Here is a 20,665-nt window from a genome sequence, read left to right on the forward strand (position 1 = left end):
CTCTCCCAAGTGCGCCACGGGCTCGGCCCTGAATTTTTTATACTAAGTGTATTTACTTTCTTAAAGGCTACTCACCCCTCCTTTGACTGCTATCAGGCTTTTCCTCTTGCCTTTGAGCTTTTCATCCTGTAATTCTCTTGAAAATTTTCTTAACAAGTAAACAATGACCTTCAATTTCTTAAAACAAATGCACAAGTTTTCTGGCTTCTGGTAATGGTGGAGAAACTAATCATGGGCTGACCATTCTGACAATTACAGTTGTAAACAAAAAACAAGAAATATCTGTTCAAGGCAATTTGCATCAAAATCAAGATTCGATAACCCTTAAAAGTAAGGAAATCCCAGGAATATGGTAAAAACTAAAACAGACTCACAAAAAGAAGAAAAAAAAGGGGGGGGGGGCAAAAGTAAGCCTCTTGACGTTCAAGGGAATATTAATAGTCCTAGATATAAGTAATTTATCTGCTTGCTGAGACAAAACACAGAGCTCTCTAGAGAAAGATAACAAAATACAGTCTCTACAATATATCATTCATAATATCCATTACACAATTAAAAACTTGCTGCACATGCACACACAAAAAAATGTGATCTAATCATTCAATAGACACTGACACTCAGACCACCAGGATGGTGGAATTAGCAGAACAGCATTGATGAAGAACTACAGTACAGATGTTAAGGAATCTGCAGGAAGTAACAAGCATACTAAGTGAGGGAGAACTTCAAAAGAGATATGGAAACTGAAAGGAAAGTGAAAACAAATACACATGCTAGAAAAAATATTAACCAATGTTTGAAAAAGTACATATCGCATGGGGCTGAATAATAGTTTGAACACAAGAGAATGAAAGACTGGTTAGCTTAAAGAGAAGTCTGTAAAAATGATTAAAAATGAACAAAATTCAGTAATATCAATGTTTTCCCAAATTTGCTTTAAAATGCAGCCCACATTGCAGGAAATATAAAGAAAACACTCTTAGGCATATTGCATATCCATCAAAAAAAAGTCTCAAATGAAATAAAGACACCACACAAAAACACAAAAGCTGTCAGAATTTTAGAATTCTTTGAAAGTAGATCTTCACTACAAGAAAAGAATATATAAAAATAAACATATGCATATACATATAAATATATATTTGGTTCCTCTAAAAGAAGGGAAATAATACTAGATAAAAATTTTGGACCTACAATAAGGAATAAAGAATGCTAAAGAGGTAAACGGTGAGTAATTACAAAATATTTTTTTATTTTTTTAAAAGCTTTAAAAATCAATTGCTTAAAAGCAAAAAATAGTAGCCATGTGTCATAGAGTTAATACCATAAGTAAAAATAAAATATATGACAACAATAGCACAAAAGATAGAGATAGATGTAAATGAAATTAACTTGATATATGGTTCTTATAATTGAAGTGTAATATTAGTTCAAGGTGGGTAGTGGTAAGTGAAAGATGAATATGATAGTTCCTAGCACAACTGATAACATATAATTCAAAGAATTGTAAGTGAAATGCTGATAGAGAAAGTAGACTAAATATGTAAAAATATTCAATTAACTTGAATAAGGGCAAGAAAGGAAAAACAGGAAGGGTGGGGCCAGCCAGAAACTAATAGTGGGATGGTTAACGTAAACGTATCAATAATTACAGCAAATAAAAATAAATTAAAAATTTGTATTAAAATCCAGAGATTGGAGATTGGAGAAAAATAAGCATAGTTCAATAATATACTGTTTCTAAAGAGACACTTTAAATAAAAATCTAATAAACATTTCATAATTCTCATCTCACTTAGTATGACATACATGTACACTTTTAAGGAATTGTTTTCTCACATCAATCACTGCCAGCCACCTAAGTGAATAGTTATAATAGTTACTCAGTAGTAGTTTGTTGTAGTAATAATAGCTAAAACTTATGAAATACTTACCATGTACTCCCAGGTGTTAAAGTTGGTTTGTAAAGATAATTTCATTTAATAATTAGATCAAAGTACTACGTTGTAGTAATTACATTATTTATTTCATAGATGAGTTAACAGATACAGAGGAGACCAGAAACTTACTTAAGGTCCCACATCTAGTAATTAAATTCAATCAGTGTAATTTCAAAGTTCTCTACAGTCTCTCAATTTTCCAACATCTGTCCACTTTTCTATACATCTTTCTAGATCCATATCTAATCACATCACTCTGCTACCTAAACCCTGGTCTTTATCGGTAGTATTGACTTGAAGCATTATTGACACTGGATAGTCTTTCAGGCTGCAAAGCCCCTCACATCCTGCCCCCTCCCCACCACCCCTTCACTTCTTCTACATCTCCCATTCTCCTTTCACTGTGGTCCTGGTTTGTGTACTGAGCAATGTTATTGAAAGAAAGTGAGCCAAGATGCCGGGTACCATTCAAGGATTTATTAAAGGAAAAGAATCTGCCTGGCTGCATGGAAAGGGGAGAGGTCAACCTGGGGCTGCCCTCAAAATGGAAGGCAGCACTAGATGTGTGGGGTGGGAGAGCTTATATGGACTGATACAATCAAGGAGGGGCATTATGCTAATGTGGATTGGGGGTGGAGTACTGCATCCTTGTGAAAGCAAAAGAGGTTTCTGTTTAAATCATGAGGCTTCTCATAAAGGGAAGTGGAGAGGGGTTTAGTGCTGGAGTGGAAGACAAGGCCAGCGGCTATTTTGTGCTTATTGTGTCCACAATGGTGCTGGTCACGTCCAAAATCCATCAGTTATATTTGTATACCATGTGTTATGAGTTCAGATCTTTTCTTTTCTTTTTGCAAATTTTACTTTATGCATGTATCCCAAATGATAATCCCCAGCTATAATAAGAATTTACTATAATTTGGGATTGCTTTTTCTCTATTTTCTATTAGACAATAAACCATATGAAGGCAGAAATAATTTCTATTAATCATTGATTTCTTAACCTCCAGCTCAGTGCCTAGTTCATTGATCAGTCATTTTTGACAATAACAAATGTATGGCCAGAAAGTCAGTAGCAGCATATTTAATTTGATGAAATTGGCATCAAATAGTTGGCTCATCCTCCAATATATGAGTCTATGCAATTATGAAAGGAATGAATATTATTAACTTCTGCATCATCACAGCTTTTCTCAACACTGTGTTTCCCACCAATATCAACAACAGAAACAGAAATGTTTATATTTTTGTTTGAATCCTAAGATTGTGTAATGGAAAACTAGGGCAAGGGGTGGAGAAAGGCACAAATGATGAAAGCACATGTAGGGATTTACAGTGTAAAACTGTATGTTTGAATTAGGTGAAAGAAGCAAGAATGATGTTTTATGAAAAAGTTGAGAAGGGAGAGAAAGAGACATGCATATACAAATTGTGACAGAGAGAAGTATTTTAGGGGGAGTAGAGAGATTTGGGGGAAGAGATGCCATTTATTTAAAGGGTAGGTGAGGAAGTAGAAAGGTATATAAAACATCTTGAAGTATATTTTCATGTATCTCCCATGCTTGTGCTGGTAATTATTGAGAGACCACTTATTTGATTGCTATTTGGTCAAATTAGTTCTAATTTTAAATTACATCACATTTGTAGAAAAACAACTTTCATGGAATTTTTTGAAAGAAATTAATTTGGTCAGTATCAATTTTTTTAAACTTTAGTTGAGACCACTTTCGAAATAAATGTATGTGTTTTATATAAAAACAGAGAAATACACACTTGACATAAAACATCTTGCAAATGTAGAAATTCTATTAGTGTTGTATAGCCAGCTCTTCTCTTTCAAGGACTTTTCAATATTTCAAAATGTATTTGGTGGGTATTTAAACTTTAATTGATGATTATACACATTTCACTTGTATTTTCTTTTTCTGTCCTCAGCCCACACTAAAAGACATTAAAGTTAATCACCTCAAGATCCCTGGTCTCAATTGTTTTATCAGACCTTTTAATTTTTCACAAGATTAAAATAACAAGAGCCCCTTTGAGATTCCTGAATCTAGGTTGGCAGGTGGGTAAATGCTCCTCTGGAGTGACATTCTCTTTTACTGATGAAAGTGCTTCTATCATCTGAGCACCTGTTAGAGGACTGGTAGCATGATTTCAAATAATGGTTTTTGTGGTATCTATAGAAAGCACAGAAGGTATTCCCCCATAGTCTCCCAACCTATGGAGAAAACAGTGGGTGTAGAATCATAAAGTTACTTCTCTTTTAAATGGTCATTTACCACCCAGTGTATATACATGCCATGATCTTAATAAGAACAGGATATGTTGAATAATGTATTTTACCTGCTCTCTCTACAAACCAGGAAGGCAACTTTAAACTGGCTCAATACATAATTGTATCAGAATAAAAAATAATCCCATTATACATTTTCGGCTTATACTTTCTATAATTTCTTTTTAGTTAAATTCCATGCTATTTTTAAAATACAAAGCCATAAAAATAATATTTTATGACAAACACAACTTTCTAATTTAATATGAAAATGTTACTTAAACTTTAAATTTTATTTTCTCATATTTTATAATTGTAAGTAAACCATATCTCTTGAATCAAAGCAATTAGTATATACTAAAATATTTAGCACTTTAGCTTTTAGACAAATGGTCTAATAACAAAAATTGATTAATTTACTTCCTTTACTCTTGGTGTTAACCTTCAGTGGGAGCTTTGCATGCATTTTAATTTATCTTAAATTTATGCAAAAATAGATTAGCATTTCCTAGCAGTCATTTGTTTTGTCTTTTGCTTTCAGCCATTTTTTAAACCACCTGCTGTATGTGCCTTATGCTCAAAGTATGCTGTTGACAATTACTAATAATGCAGATTAAGTTTGCTTATGATGACAGGAAAAACGCTATATAAAAACAAAACAATATAATTCTGCATTCATTTCCTCTGTTTAAATGGTGGCTACAAAGAAACAGATCTGATTTGCCAGAGCATTTAATTTATTACTATTTGGCAAGTTTGATTGGACTGAGATTTAGGAGATATGTGAAAGTGAATCTAATTACACAATTTTTCAAGTATTGGTCTGTTTTATAAAGTTCAAAAATGTGTACTCAGTCTAAGATAAATATATTTAGGTTCTTCTTTCAGAAATAAAGAATTTGCCACTAGGATATAATATCATTAGTAAATAAAAATATCTAGGCTGAACATTTCTGAAGGCACAAATCATCAAGGCAATCATAGATTTTCCATTTTGCATGTGTTTCTGCTTTATTATTCTTGGTGTACCTCTAATAAAAGCATCACAAAACAAGTAATTTTAAAATTTATAAGACAGTGATTAAGAGTTGACACAAGGGACGTTAGTTATACTTTATGGGCCTGTATTTGGATAGTAGCAAAAATGATGGATGCGGTAAATAATTGTCCGTGGAGCCCTTGTATTTTGACCTGCAGATTTAGCCCGGCTTTCACAAACATTTGCTATAAATTGTGGATATCTCTGATGCTTCCATTTATTTCACAAGAAAAATATATTGACACTCATAGTCCTTGCTACATGATTGCTTCTTGGATGCTTTTAACTCAGGGATTAATTCTTTGAATTCATTGAAGCAAAAGCAATATAGGCAAATTAGATTCAATTTATCCCTGTAAATAATGTAGAAATTACAAGTTATTATGCAGCATGTTCATCTATAAATGTCAAGGTATGTTTTCTCATTTTATATTTAACATATTGAATTAGTATTTGCCAATCTATGTTATCCTGATATATATCTTACAGAGGTTTGTTTTAAGGCCATGGATAAATAGACTCTTTATAGAGCTTATCAAAATGTGTTGAAGATTTGGTTTGGCCAATTTAGTATTGAGCCAGTCCTAGCAAGAACAGGAAAATTAAAGTCATATTCAGTATAATGATTTCTAACATTGAGCGCTCTCTATGCGTCAGACTTCGTGCTAAGTTTTTATTCATGATTTATTTAATCCTCAATTGTATATAAAGTTGATAATATTATTTATACCCATTCTGTAGATAAAGAAACTGAGGAACAAAGGGATTTTCTTTGCAAGGGGTAAAATGTGTTGAGTTGGAACTGGAAGACCAACACAACCAAATGATTGGACGCCTGCACTGTAACCACCCGAGGTACTATCTGTGTTACTCCCAACGGTGTAGGAAGAATTGGAAACATTCATGAGGACTCTGGTAGGTCCTCTTTATCATTTCACTTGCCTAAACCTGTTCTTTCTCTTACATGTGACCCAAGAAGGAGAAATGGCAGAGTCTGCAGGAAGGGAGGCTATATAAGTATACTAGAAGCAAAGATCCTGGTTTTAAAAGGGGCGTCTGGTTGCTATCTCTGGGAAGTTTAATCTTTCTGAGCCTCAATTGTCTCATCTCTTTACTGAGGAAAATATCTATCAGCAGATTTCTCAGCAATGCCAGTAAGAGCCAGATGGCAATGGAGTAATATTTTTAAGGTTTTAGAGAAAACAGTTTCAAATAAAAATATAAAAGGAGAATATGACAACATTTTATTGTCATAAGAGAAAATAAAAAGTGACATAAAAAAGAAAGTGACAAAATAAATATGACAACCAACTAAACTTCTAACAAAGAATGAAGCTAAAATCAAATTATTGTGTGGAACCACAACGACTCAGAGTTTACCACTAACAAATACTCTTTGAAGGAATTCTGAGAATGCATTTCAGAAAGAAGAAATTGAGGGCGTAAGGAAGGAATGGCATGCAAGTAAGAAGAGTGCATAAAAATTTTAAAGATGGGTGCAAACCTAAACAGTATTGATTATGTAAGCTCTGGCCAGTTTTTCACTAAGTTTAAGACCTAACAGGGAGGTAGACCTTGAGTAATTCTTGATAATTCTCCTGGGTGGAAAAATGGTTGTAGAGTATATAAGGATACTTCATAGATTATATAAGGGTACTTCATAAAGTTAGTGGAAAAATGGAATTAAAAGATAATAGGAATACTTCCATGAACTTTTTGAAGATCCCTTGTAGATAGAGATATAAGCAGCATTCTTCTTTCTGAGAGTAAATGAGATAATCTAATCTAATATATGCTCCATGTGCATAATTTAAAGGCCGTTAAAGCATTTGAACATGAAATAGATGCTTTCACCACCAATCTCACCTCCTATCCCTAGCCATCAACTCCCCTTCTTTAGATTGCACTTTTTCCAAACACACCGCACTGTTGCTTTCAGTCTTCACTAGCACATATTGGGGGAAGCTACACTTTCACTTATTTCATTCATCTACCTCATGCAGATTCAACTCTGGGCCATCTCCTCCTGGAAGCCTTTCCTGTCTTCACCTGCTTCTTTCCAACTTCATTTAATTAAGTTAGATACCCCTCATTGGTGCTCTCAGAGTATACTCTGTATAGCTCCTTCTTAAGTTTTCATAAATTATATTAAATGTATCTGTTTTTACGGTAGTACTTCCCACTAGATGTTAAATTATTCTAGGGAAGATAATATAGTATTAATGCATATTTTTTTAATCATCACCTTTGGCCCCATTTGGGGAAACATTGTCTTACTCAATTACACAAAATATAAAGCCCAATGTCATTAGTGTTGCAGATAGAAACAAAAATGCTGAGATGACCAGATGGAATGTCAAGTTATATATCAAAAACAACCTAATTACTTTGCAATATTTAACCAATAATTTAGTAAGTTGAAGCAAAAACAACAAAAGTAGCAATGTAAAAATATTGCTGAAAGGTCTGACATAACTCCAACAAGTTTCTGAAGCTCTGTTGACAAGTTTCTTAGATTTTACAGTGGAGTACTCTTTAATTGTTTATCTTGAAGTAATTTCAAACTTACAGAATAGTTGCAAACATCATACACAAAACCTGCCTTATACTCTTCATCTGTAATCACCAATTGTTTGTATTTTGCCACATTAGCGTTTTCTCAATCTATAAATGATTATTATTGGTGACATTATTTTTCTGAACTATTTGAGAATAACTGAAGTGTGTATCAGTATGATTATCGAATTTATGAAATTTAAAATGTGCATGTTTTATTACCTAAAAGATAGCCCATATTAAAATTTTTCTAATTGTCCAATAATTTCCTGTATATGTTCTCTCTTTCCCATCCAGAATTCAAACCAAAATGACACATTGCATTTAGCTATCATATCTCTCTGATTTCCTTTAATCTGGAAACAGTCTTTGTCTTTCACGACATTTCTGTTTTTGAAGCTACAGACCTGTTCTCTTATAGATGGGGCTGTCTGATGTTTTTTCATGATTACATTCAAGTTATGTCTCTTTGGCAGGAACACCACATGAGTGGTGCTATGTTCTCAGAGTATCACATTAGGGGGCACATCATCCCGGTTTGTTCCCAGAATTGGTGGCATTAACTTCACTCACTTATGAAGATGTCATCTGCCAAGTTTCGCAATCATAGTGTTACCACTTTCCATTTGTAAAAAAAGAAAAAAATGACTTCAAACTTAGTAAATGTCCAGATTTTCACTTAATGTGTTTAGCATCTATTGATGATTCTTGGCTAAATTAATTATAATTACTATGTTCCAAAAAAGGATTTTCTTATAATTTCCTTTTTTCTACGTCTAGTCATTTACATTCCTCTACAAGAAAGAACTTTCTCCTATTTACTTTTGATTAGCTAATCTATTTATCTATGCACTTATTTATATTATAAGTTTGGTGTCATGGATTCTTATTTTTTTCTTTTGGGATTCCATTATTGTCGATATTTATTGTGGTGCTAAATTGCTTCAAATTTAACTACTGGAAGTCCCTTCAAGTGGGTGTCATGGCCTTTTGTCATGCACTCATATTAGTTTCTTAGTTCTTTACTTTCTGACACCCCAAGATATTTCACACTCACTTTCTCCTTTCCTTCCCTGAATCTTGGAATCAGACATTCCTCCACGGATCCGACTTTCTTTCAGTGAGAACAGTTACTTAAAAACCAAGATCTGTGTTAGGTGAGCTCATATATGCATAAATTTTACTTGCAAACATATAAACTATAACTTTGTACTGATACCTCTATTTTCAATTCAGTACTGTAGAATTATTTCATACTGTCTTCCATGTCATATCAACATGGTCCTTCTGTGTGAGGACTCTGTAGCTACAGCTCAGTAACTACATGGAAACTGTGGCTCCAAGCTTCAATACATTTACTCATTTGCTCAGTCCTACCAAACACACAATGCAGTTTCAGAATTGCTATGCCATATCACTATGAACAACAAATTTATTAATTAGCTTTCAATATTCTTAAAGTTCTTTTTACCTGAGTAAGGAAATATAGTATAAGTACTGTGTTCAAAAGTTACTAGTATTCGGTTTTGTTTGTTTGTTTTTCATCTATGTAGTGTTGTTCACTGGAAATACAATTAGGTTCTTTTTTTCTATTTTTACTCAATTTTACTTTTTTCTCCACTTTTGTTGATTTAATATTACTTATGAATATGCAAATTGACAAGTTCCAAAAGCAAAACTATGCAAAAAAGGCATATGCAGAGAAATATTATTTGGTTCCCTATCCCTTTCCCCTTATTTGAGATCACTTTCTGTTAATATCCCACCTCATAAGTTCCTTGTTACCTTTCCAAGTTTCATTTGCAAAATGAGGAATATGTATGTATAAACACACACATATACATATTTCCCTTTCTTTTCTAACATAAAATATAGCATGCTATCTGTTCTTTTCATTTAACTTAGTATATTTTGGAAACCACAAATCATTACATAAGAATTCACACATTTCAGTCTCCTTTTTTGTACAGCTTCATAATATGCTAACATCCCAGGTACTAGACTCTGGTTATATAAAACTTTTGTAATTAAAAATAATGTCAAACAAATAAACTTGTGCATATACATTTTGTACTAGGAATGATGTTTCTTCATGAGAAACTTATTAGAAGTGAGATTGCTGAGTATGCTTATGTAATTTTGTTAGATGTTTACAAATTCCCCTCTACTATAGATTGTGAGGACTGCACCTTCCTGAATGGATTAATCCATTATGGACTAATGGGTGGTCATAGGTGTGGTTATGATGGCTTTAAAAGAACAATGTGCTGGCTGGTTAGCTCAGGTGAGAGCACCTTGTGCTGATTACACCAAAAACCAAGGGTTTGGATCCCCATATAAGCCAGCTGCCAAAAAATTTTTTTAAAAAAAAAGAGAAAGGAGAGCAACAGAGGAAGTTAGCTCTCTTGCTCAGCTGATTCTCATCATATGATACCCTGCGATGCTATAGAAGGTGGCCCTCACCAGATGCACTCCCAGAACATAGACTTCCCAGCCTCCAAAACTATAAATAAATTTCATTTCTTCATAAATATTCAGTTTCAGATATTCTGTTATAAGCAACAGAAGCAGACTAACACACCCTCCACAGGTATTGAACCATTTCATATGCCTAGCAGCCATGTATAACACTATTTACCCACAGCATTGTACTTCTACTATATTTCCCATTTGGCAAGTGAGAGATCGCTTATCAGTACAGTTTTAATTTGCATTTATCTTATTGTGAGTGTTTTTTGAGTTATCTGTAATTGTCTTTTTCTTAGAGCTTGCATTGATTGCATTAGCAAATCCTATTAGATCTATCTTCAAATTTATTCTAAATTTTATTTCTTACCACTTCTTCTAACATATTTAGTCCGAAGTGCCATAATAACTGAACTAGTTTATTGCAATTGCCTCCTAACCAGATTCCTGCTTCCACCTTTTATCACTATAATATATTCTCAACAAAGTAGTCAGATTGATCTTTTTATATTTTGGCAGGTTATATAACTCCCTTCTTAAAAATCCAGTGGTTTCTCATCTCACACAGAATAAGAGCAAAGTTCCACAAGGCCCTAAAATGGTCTCTGACCTCATTCCACCTGCTACTCCCTGCCTCCCTCTGCTCTGGACACACACACTAGGCCTGCTCTCTCCTTGGGGCTGCACTGCTCTCCTTCCCACCCAGAACACTCTCACCACACACTTACTTGTAGCTAAGGACTCACCAGTTGACTTTGTTTGAACGTCCTTTCTTGATGAGGCTTTTCATGACCACCCTGTTTTAATGACCTCCCACACACCTGCTTCTCTTCCTTGGTCATCTGTTTCCCCCAGAATGTGGAAAGCCTATGAAGGTTGGTAGATCCTGGTGCCCACCAAGTCGCTGCTGAATGAATAAATAAGATAAAAGAATATTATACTTCTGACACCATGAACTGTGCTTTATTTATTTCTTTCTTGTTCCAGTGACCAGGGAAGTAGTTAGATCATAGTTAACATTCCCTAATTATTCAAAAACAGAAAAGAAAGATTGTTTATGGGAACATTTCTGACGTTATTAATATTTACATACATACTTAAATATTAACTAAATGTTACCCCGGTTAATGGCAAGATCCTTAGGAATAATACCAATAAAATTGCCTTTTTTAATAAGTAAAAATGTATATAATAAACATTTATTTTGTATATCATTTCATTTGTGTGTGTGTGTATATATATATATAGTTATTTTAATTACATTGAATTGATAGTAGTTAAGTATATTTTTGTACACCTGTCTTTATAATGTTTAGATTCTACATCAAATATTCTATTTTTAATTGATTTTCAGTTGATATTTTTTGGAGAAGGGGTTGATACTTTATCATACAGGTGAAAAATTACTCCAGTTAGTAATTTATTTTTTTTCTAAATATTTAGCCATTAATAACAATATTATTTATTGAGTAAACTTTTTCTCAATTTATTTCATATGCTATTTATACAGTCCTATTATTAGATCCTATATGCTGTTTTATTAATATCTTCGCCATTTTTTAAAAGAACACCTGTTTTAATTGCTGTCATTTCAAAATCCAGGTTCTTACCTTCCTGTTTTTGGCTACTTTCATAAATTTGCACTTTTCATATGGATTTTCCCCTGCTAATTCCAATAAGAACTTTTAGGTTTGGATTATAAGTCCTCTAGTATGCGTATTACTTTGGGAAGAATTAACAGCTTTAGGATGTTGAACCTTTGTATCTAGGAACATAATTTAATTATTTTAAGTCCTTCTTCAAAATATCATGAAGTACTATTTATTACTTTATGTCATCTTGAAAAGTTTTTGTCTTTTTTTTTTCTTCTCACAGAGGGCTCTAATGGAGTTACTACATTTTTACTATATTTTTCCTGCCCACTTCTCCCCCCCACCTGCTCAATCCTGCAGATCCTTCTCACCTTCAATCTATTTAGAGAAACAGTTGTTAATAGCCAGTACTAACTAAGCTCTTATTAAACTCAAGGGGCATAGGGACTATTTTATCTCTAGTACCTCACCACATGATTTTTACTAAATAAATTATAAATAAGTGGCTTCATAGCAAATTAATGAGAGAGCAGAGAGGTCATAATTCAAATCATGCATTCCATTGCTAAGGCTAAACAGCCCTGAATGTAAAAGGGAAAGTTAAACAACCATAAAAGGTAGATTTTCTTTCCCCATGTTTTAGGAAAAAGATTGAATTTAGTGTATGTCTCTTGACTAGGATAGAGAAATCCCAAAGATCTTTTGTTCTGAATTGAAACAGAATTAAGTTCTGTAAGTTGAGCTGTAGTGCAGTCTTTACTGAAAAGATGAAGGTTGAAAAAGTGCAATACAAGATTCAGGGGAAAAATCAATTAAAAGACTGAAGCATAAAAAAATTAATACTTGGGGAATAAAAAAAATATATATATAGCCCAGACTGAATGGAACCACGATGCCAAAACAGATGTTGAAAAAATCATTTTGAATTTATTCTGAAGTTCAACAGAAAACAAAGAATTATACAATTGGAGTTAAAACTAAAAATCTGTGTGTATGTTTATATTCGTATGTTTTGTGAATGGGTATTGATGCTGAAATATTTCAATGTATACTAAACATATTTTCTAGATATTTTAGATATTATCTTAGCGAGTTAAAAATAGGTATTAATTCTTCAGTTGATACTATTAAGTGCAGAGATTGTTACAAGTACAGAAACAAAACTAAAAAGTTTAAGGTATAGTGAGTGTAATATTCAGAGAACATATAGTTCCATAGATTTTGACATTACAATTAATGATAAAACATAAAATGTGAGAACATTTTCTTATTAGTAACCGAAAACATGTTCAAGCATTTACTGAGTAGGTTATAGAATCTAATTAGAATTCTAAGTCTAATAAAAAAATTAAATTATAAATTCAATCCTCTAAGTCTAAGGGAAATAACACAGTTATTGATTTAAAAAATTAATTCAAAATTAACTCTGATTTTGCTAAAGGAAAAAAAAGCTTACCACAGGAGTAAACTTAGAGATAAATAAAAAGAACTATTTTCCTGATAACCTTCATTTCTCTCAATAAGTAATGAGAGCAAATTAATCTTTCATTATGCCAGCAACAAACATACACATGAAGAACTTCCCCCATACTTAGATCCTGTTTTTCCATAAACCATAATTTTCCCTCATCAACTTATTAATATTCATCAGCTGACAAACTGTAACAAGAACTCCATGACTTAGGACAGCAATTCTCAGCCCTGACTTCACATTAAAATTACGTGGAGGGCTTTTCAAAAATACTGATGTCTAGGACCCATCTCAGACTAATTAAATCAAAATTTTGGAAAAGCTTTCAACTTTTGCCCATTCAGTATGATATTGGCAGTGGGTTTGTCATATATGGCTTTAATTGTATTGAGATATTTTCCTTCTATACCCAATTTATAAAGAGTCTATCATGAACAAATGTTGAATTTTGTTCAGAGCTTTTTCAGCATCTGTAGAGATGATCACACAGTTTTTATCTTTGATTTTGTTGATGTGGTATATCACATTTTTTGATATGCATATGTTGAACCAAACTTGCATCCCTGAGATAAATCCAACTTGATCATGGTGTGTAATTTTATGTAGGTGTTGCTGTATTCTATTAGCTAGTATTTTATTAAGGATTTTGAATCTATATTCATCAAAGATATTGGCCTGCAGTTTTCTTTTTTTGTTGTATCTTTGTCTAGTTTTGGTATCAGGGTGATGTTTGCCTCATAGAATGAGTTTGGGAGAATGGCCTCTGTTTCAATTTTTTGGAAGAGTTTGTAGAGAACTGGTATTAATTCTTCTTTAAAGGTTTGGTGGGATTCTGCAGTAAAGCCATCTGGTCCTGTGCTTTTCTTTGTTGAGAGACTGCTGATAACAGCTTCAATCTCTTTGATAGTTATTGGTCTGTTCAAATTTTCTATGTCATCTTGGCTCAGTCTTGTTAGTTTGTGTGTATCCAGAAATTTATACATTTCCTGCAGATTTTCAAATTTGTTGGCATATAGTTATTTATAGTAGTCTCTAATGATTCCTTGTGTTTCTGAGGTTTTGGTTATAATATCACCTTTTTCATTTCTAATTTTTGTTATTTGTGTCTTCTCTCTTTTCTTAGTTAGCCTTGCTAAAGTTTTGTCTATTTTATTTATCTTTTAAAAAACCCAAGTTTTTGTTTCATTCATCATTTGTGTCACTTTGGGGGTTTCTATTTCATTAAGTTCTGCTCAGATCTTAATTATTTCTTTCCCTCTACTAACTTTGGTTTTGGATTGTTCTTGTTTTTCTAATTCTTTAAGGTGAAGTGTTAGGTTGTTTACTTATCTTTACATGCATACAGACTCTTGTCACTCCTACTCAATAGTGATGGAAGTCCTAGACAAAGCAATTAGGGAAGAGAAGGAAATAAAGGGCATCCAGATTGGAAAAGAAAAGTCAAACTGTCCCTCTTTGCAGATGATATGATCTTATATATAGAACAGCCTTAAAACTCTACAAAATAAATCTTAGAGTGAATAAATGATATTAGCAAAATTGCAGGATTCAAAGTCAACACACAAAAATCAGTAGCATTTCTATGCTTAAACAATGAACTAGCAGAGAAAGAAATCAAGAAAGCTAGCCCATTTACAATAGTCATCAAAAAAATAAAATACCTAGGAATAAATTTAACCAAGATTGTGAAAAATCTCTATGAAGAGAACTACAAACCACTGTTGAGAGAAATTAAAGAGGGCACAAGAAGATGGAAAGATATCCCATGCTCTTGGATTGGAAGAATTAACACTGTGAAAATGTCCATACTACCCAAACTTCTACAAGTTCTACACTCCCCATCAAAATTCCAATGACATTTTTCTCAGAATTGGAAAAAAACTAACATTCATATGGAAGAACAAAAGACCATGAATAGCCAAAGCAATCCTGAGCAAAAAAATAAGTAAAACCAGAGGCATAACACTACCTGAATTTAAACTACACTGCAAAGCAATAGTAAGCAAAACAGCATGATCCCAGCATAAAAACAGACATATGGGCCAATGGAACAGAAGAGAGAACCCAGAAATCAACCCATGCACCTATAGCAATCTTATCTTTGACAAAGGTACTAAGACTATACCCTGGGGAAGAAACTGTCTCTTCAGTAATTGGTGCTGGGAAAATTGGACATTCATATGTAGGAGAATGAAACTAGACCCGTACCTCCCACCATTTACCATATCAACTCAAACTGTATTAAAGAATTAAATATACATCCCAAAACAATAAAGCTCCTTGAAGAAAACATAGGGGAAACACTCCAGTAAGAGGACTGGGTACAGACTTTATGAATATGACCCCAAAAGCACAGGCAACCAAAGAAAAAATAAACAAACGGGATTATATCAAACTAAAAAGCTTCTGCACAGAAAAAGAAACAATTAACAGAGTGAAAAGACTACCAACAGAGTGAGAGAAAATATTTGCAAAATATAAATCTGACAAAGGATTAATATTCGGAATATACTAGGAACTCAAACAATAACAAAAAACAAGTAACCTAATTTAAAAAATGGTCAAAGGAGCTGAACAGGCATTTCTCAAAGGAAGATATAAGAATGGCCAACATACACATGAAAAAATGCTCAACATCACTCAGCATTTGGAAAATAAAAACAGGAGTGAGTCTCTTCCTCTTCCAGACCTTCAGTCTGGTACTGGTACTCCTTTTGACAGAGGCTAACAGGGAACTAGCAAACTAAAAATGGCTTTTCAGCATCCCTGGTGTGCATCACTAAGAGTACAGAATAATGAGTTTAAAGCAAGAGGGAATCACTTAACAACTGGCAAATGTAATACTTTAAGAAAAATGGCCTTCCCACCAAAAAAGAAAAAAAAAAGAAATCACACATGTAGTAGAGCAAATAATGAGAGAATTATTTCATATCAATAATTTTTAATTAAGAAACTAAACTAAAAATCCATAAAATAGAGAATTTATACATCCATCTATTAATAAGATATGAAGCAATAATCAAAATAAGCAAAGTCAAAATTCAAATGATTAAAAAGAAAAAATATATACAATCTGTATCTCAAAAATCTAATTTTCTTAAAATATAAATAGCTTCTACAAATCAACATGGAAAAGACCGATAACTCAATAAGAATATGTAGACAAATTATTTGTACTGGCAGTTCACAAAAAAAAAAGAAATACTTATTTCTCCCTATTCTATGCTCAATGCTCAAACCTTTAAAATAAAAAATAAATAAAATCCAAAACTACACTTAAATAAAACACTATGCTGATAAAAATACAGAGAGAGGGGAAATAATACATTCTGGCGAAAGCATAATTGTATTTTATTAAAATTTCTAAAATCATAGATGTTCAAGACATTTGATCCAACATTTCTTCTTCCAGGAAACGAACTATAGAGATAATCACATCTATAGAACATGCCATATTTAAAAGTGATTCACCCTTACAAAAACAAAAAAAAGAATGAAAATTTATTTATGATTAAGAGGGAGATTTCATTATTGTAATATAAAAGTTAAGCACAGAAAAGCATGAACATTATTATATCTTTTTTTTTTTTTTTTGTCGTTTTTTCGTGACCGGCACTCAGCCAGTGAGTGCACTGGTCAGTCCTATATAGGATCCGAACCCGCGGCGGGAGCGTTGCCGCGCTCCCAGCGCAGCACTCTACCAAGTGCGCCACGGGCTCGGCCCATATCATTTTTGTTTTTAAAAGAGAAATATATTTATAAATTTACTTACAATTTTTTTTTTTTTACTTACATTTTTATAGAATATTCCTTATACTGTATACAAAGAAACCTGCCTGTGGGACGGATTAGTCATTGGATAGAAGACAGAGTGAGAGAAACTTCACTGTATACCTTTCATACTATAGTCCAAAAATAAATAAAAGTAGTATTCTGCATTAAGAACATCCATAATTTAGCAGTACCTTTCATTTTATTTACAGGATCATCGATTAGAGGCATCAGAGATTATTTCTCTGATCCATGTTTTATTCAGACAGGAGAGTAAGAAAGATAGGAAAAGTAGAATGGTGTTATTCTGCAGAAGGAAATATCAATGTCAAGCCTTAACACTGTTCTACAGTGATTTCTGTAACTGCACTGATATGAAATGGTATAATACTTCCCTATATAGATAGATACTACACATTCAGGTTAATGGTAAATGCTTATTAAATTTCCAGTATCTTAGAGTATTGGTGGATTGCATGTTATTGACCTTGGTTCCACATATTTCTTGTTACCTTAGAATTTGATTTGAGAATGTTGGCATTCTTATGTACCTGAATGATAATAATAATTGTTATCACAAGAGTAATTTGAGGCTTTGAGAGATTTGTTGAACTTCTAAAACAATGTTACATTTTTCAAGCCAGTTAGGTTTAGCACAATTAATATTTAAATCTATAAACCATACTTTCTATTCTCCTAATGACAAATAGAATTGATATAAATAAATTAATTATCAGATTTGTAGCTATTTCAACCATCCATAAATGAGCCACAAACCCAGAAATGAGCCCCTAGTAGACATTTATCATATTTTGCTTCACAGGAGAGCCTCATATCAACTTGCTGCATTTAAATACTTATACATAACAATAGTTAAAATAGTGATCACTTGCTAAATCCTTTTCACATTACAAACAATGCACTAATGACCTCAAGAGCACTCTCCAGGTTGCCTGTTATGAGCTAGTTGAGCAGGGGAAAATGGGGCTCCCCCTTTCAGGAAGTGAGGCTATTCTTGACCTCAGTTTGGATGGAAGAAACATCCATGTTCTTCAAAGTTTCCATGGACTGCAGCCAGCATCCTGAATAGTTTGTCTCCAAGATTTTTGTTGCCATAGCAGTCTATTTGTCTCTGAGACCCACAAGTCATCTCCCATGCTCTATTCATTAAAAATAAAACAAAGCAAACAACAACTACAGAGGAGAAGTTCTCTGCTGGAGTCATTCTGCAAAATCCCAATCTCACCATGTGGCTAGCTGTGCCCTAGAGCAAGCACAGCTCTCCAAAGGATGCCAAGAGAACTTGTTCTGTTCTATGAATTCCTACTCCAAATGCTGCTCTTCCTCAAAACCTCTTTCATGACACATTATCTCACTTAATCTTCATAGCAACTCAGTGATATAGTCACAATTGTGACTCTCATTTTACAGATGAGAAGAGTATGTCTTACAGAAAAGAACAGATTAATCAAGATCACACAACTGGCTGATTATAGAACCCATATTTGAACTAAGGATCATCAGCTCATTCTTAATTTTAATTTGCATAATTGTTTATATTTTCATTGTTATTATTTATCTGTTATACATTGTCAATAGATTGGAATAAAATGAGCTGATAGTGAAATCCTAAGATATGAATCAAAAATAAGCATTCTGAAATAGAAATATATGTCACAGTTTCATTTCATGCTAGCTCTTTTAAATGTACTTTAATCTTCATAAATTTTTCATAGAATACACAAAAAAGCTGTCACAGGTTTTCCCACAGGTCTGAAATATAACCGGAATCCTACAGCAAGCTTATTTTGTTCTGTCTATGGACTGTCCAAACATATTTACCTTGCCATACTGGGTGTTCAATAAATTATTCTCCTAGAATCGTGAATTATTGTTTTCTTGGATTTGACGTCAGGATGATCTCCAGATCATGACGTTCAGTATTTCACTCCCAAATCAAGATAAAACTTTTTCTAGCCCCTGAAAAACAGTTTTCCGTATACAATCCTCATCTACCCAGTCCACACTCTCTTGTCACTCGAAGCCCTACACTTCCTTGACAAAAGAGGATCATGAGAGTCTATGTTTCTGCAAATTCATTTTTTTTTTCAATTTAAACAGAGGTTAAACTAAATTTTTGAGTTGGTAATTTTGATAGTTTTGCACAGAATTTCCCTGAATATTGAAGAAATCTTACCACATCATTGTTGAGCATAATTCTTGATCTCATAGGTCAGTTAAATAAGGTCGTTTAATCATGGGAAAGCAATCATCACCATGATATGATTCCAATTGTGTATTAAAAATTTTGCACAAGTAAAAGATAGTCCCTTTTCTTGACACAAGTATAACAATATTCTATCTCATACTGTAATATGAGATACTGTAATATTTAAGAAACATACTATTTTATTCATTGGAAATTTTATAATAATTACTGATTCCCTGAAACATTAGGCTTTATTTGAATTTGACTGCTGCTTGATAAAATTCAGCTCCCTGCTTTAAAAATGACTTTCAACTAAGTTGGGAAAAAACAGTCATCCTCCCCATATTAAGATTTGTTATGTCATGTGTATTTACAAGTAAAATAAAGGATGATGTAAAAGGATTTTCTTGATAAATCATTCAAAAGTTTCTAACTGCTCAGCTATAGCCATGTGCTCGACAATTGTATGTATCACTCCAAATTGCAATTACTTTTTTGATCAGCGACATTTGATACATTGGATTTATTTGTCAAAATATAGCTTTTTCTAAATAAAACGACTATGGTCCCAGAAGAAAATGGGATTATGGAATAAGAACAGAACATAAACAATTGAAACATTTCAAAAGGATGTGCTCTTCTCTAGCGTTCAAATACGGAGCATTAAACATCCTACGGGCATAGGAAACATTCCATCTGATTTGAACTTAGGCGTGGCCTATCATAGATACAATGAAGAGAATTCTGGGTCAGCTCCAGTGTGCTGTAACCTATTAATCCTAATGGGAATCTTTACAGAAGACCAGTCTTCCTCATTTGTACAATGGGAATAATAATCTCTATTTCGTTTTGTTATTTTGAAGATTAAGCAGCAAATGAAAAGTATTCAGTACAAAGCCTGTCTTGTAATAGTAAATAAACCAAAGCTATCTTTCTCTATTAGTTACTTCATGTTCTTAACTAGAACATGAGCTTTTTTGTTTTTGTTACATTTTGTCCGTTTTCTGTAGTTTGCATCAAAATTTTCAGTTTAACTGAAACTCAAGTAAAGATTCTTAGGTAAATGTAAGCTCTCTTTTATAAGAGACACAGCTCAGTAATTTTTTTAAACTTTTTTATGTGGTTATAAATATCTAATATATATGAGCATGTGTGAAGAGATTTATGTACAAAATGAGAAAAATAAAGTTAGTTCTTACTTGAAATAACATCAAAATTAATCCTAGATGGGTTAAAGAGTAAAATGATAAAATGGAAACCATACAATGACTTGAAGAAAATTTAGAAAATTATGTATAACCCACTGGAGTTGAGAATAAAAAATCAAATATGACTTGGGAAAAATCATA

Source organism: Cynocephalus volans, chromosome 13 (genome assembly GCF_027409185.1).
Source record: "Cynocephalus volans isolate mCynVol1 chromosome 13, mCynVol1.pri, whole genome shotgun sequence".
Taxonomy (NCBI): domain Eukaryota; kingdom Metazoa; phylum Chordata; class Mammalia; order Dermoptera; family Cynocephalidae; genus Cynocephalus; species Cynocephalus volans.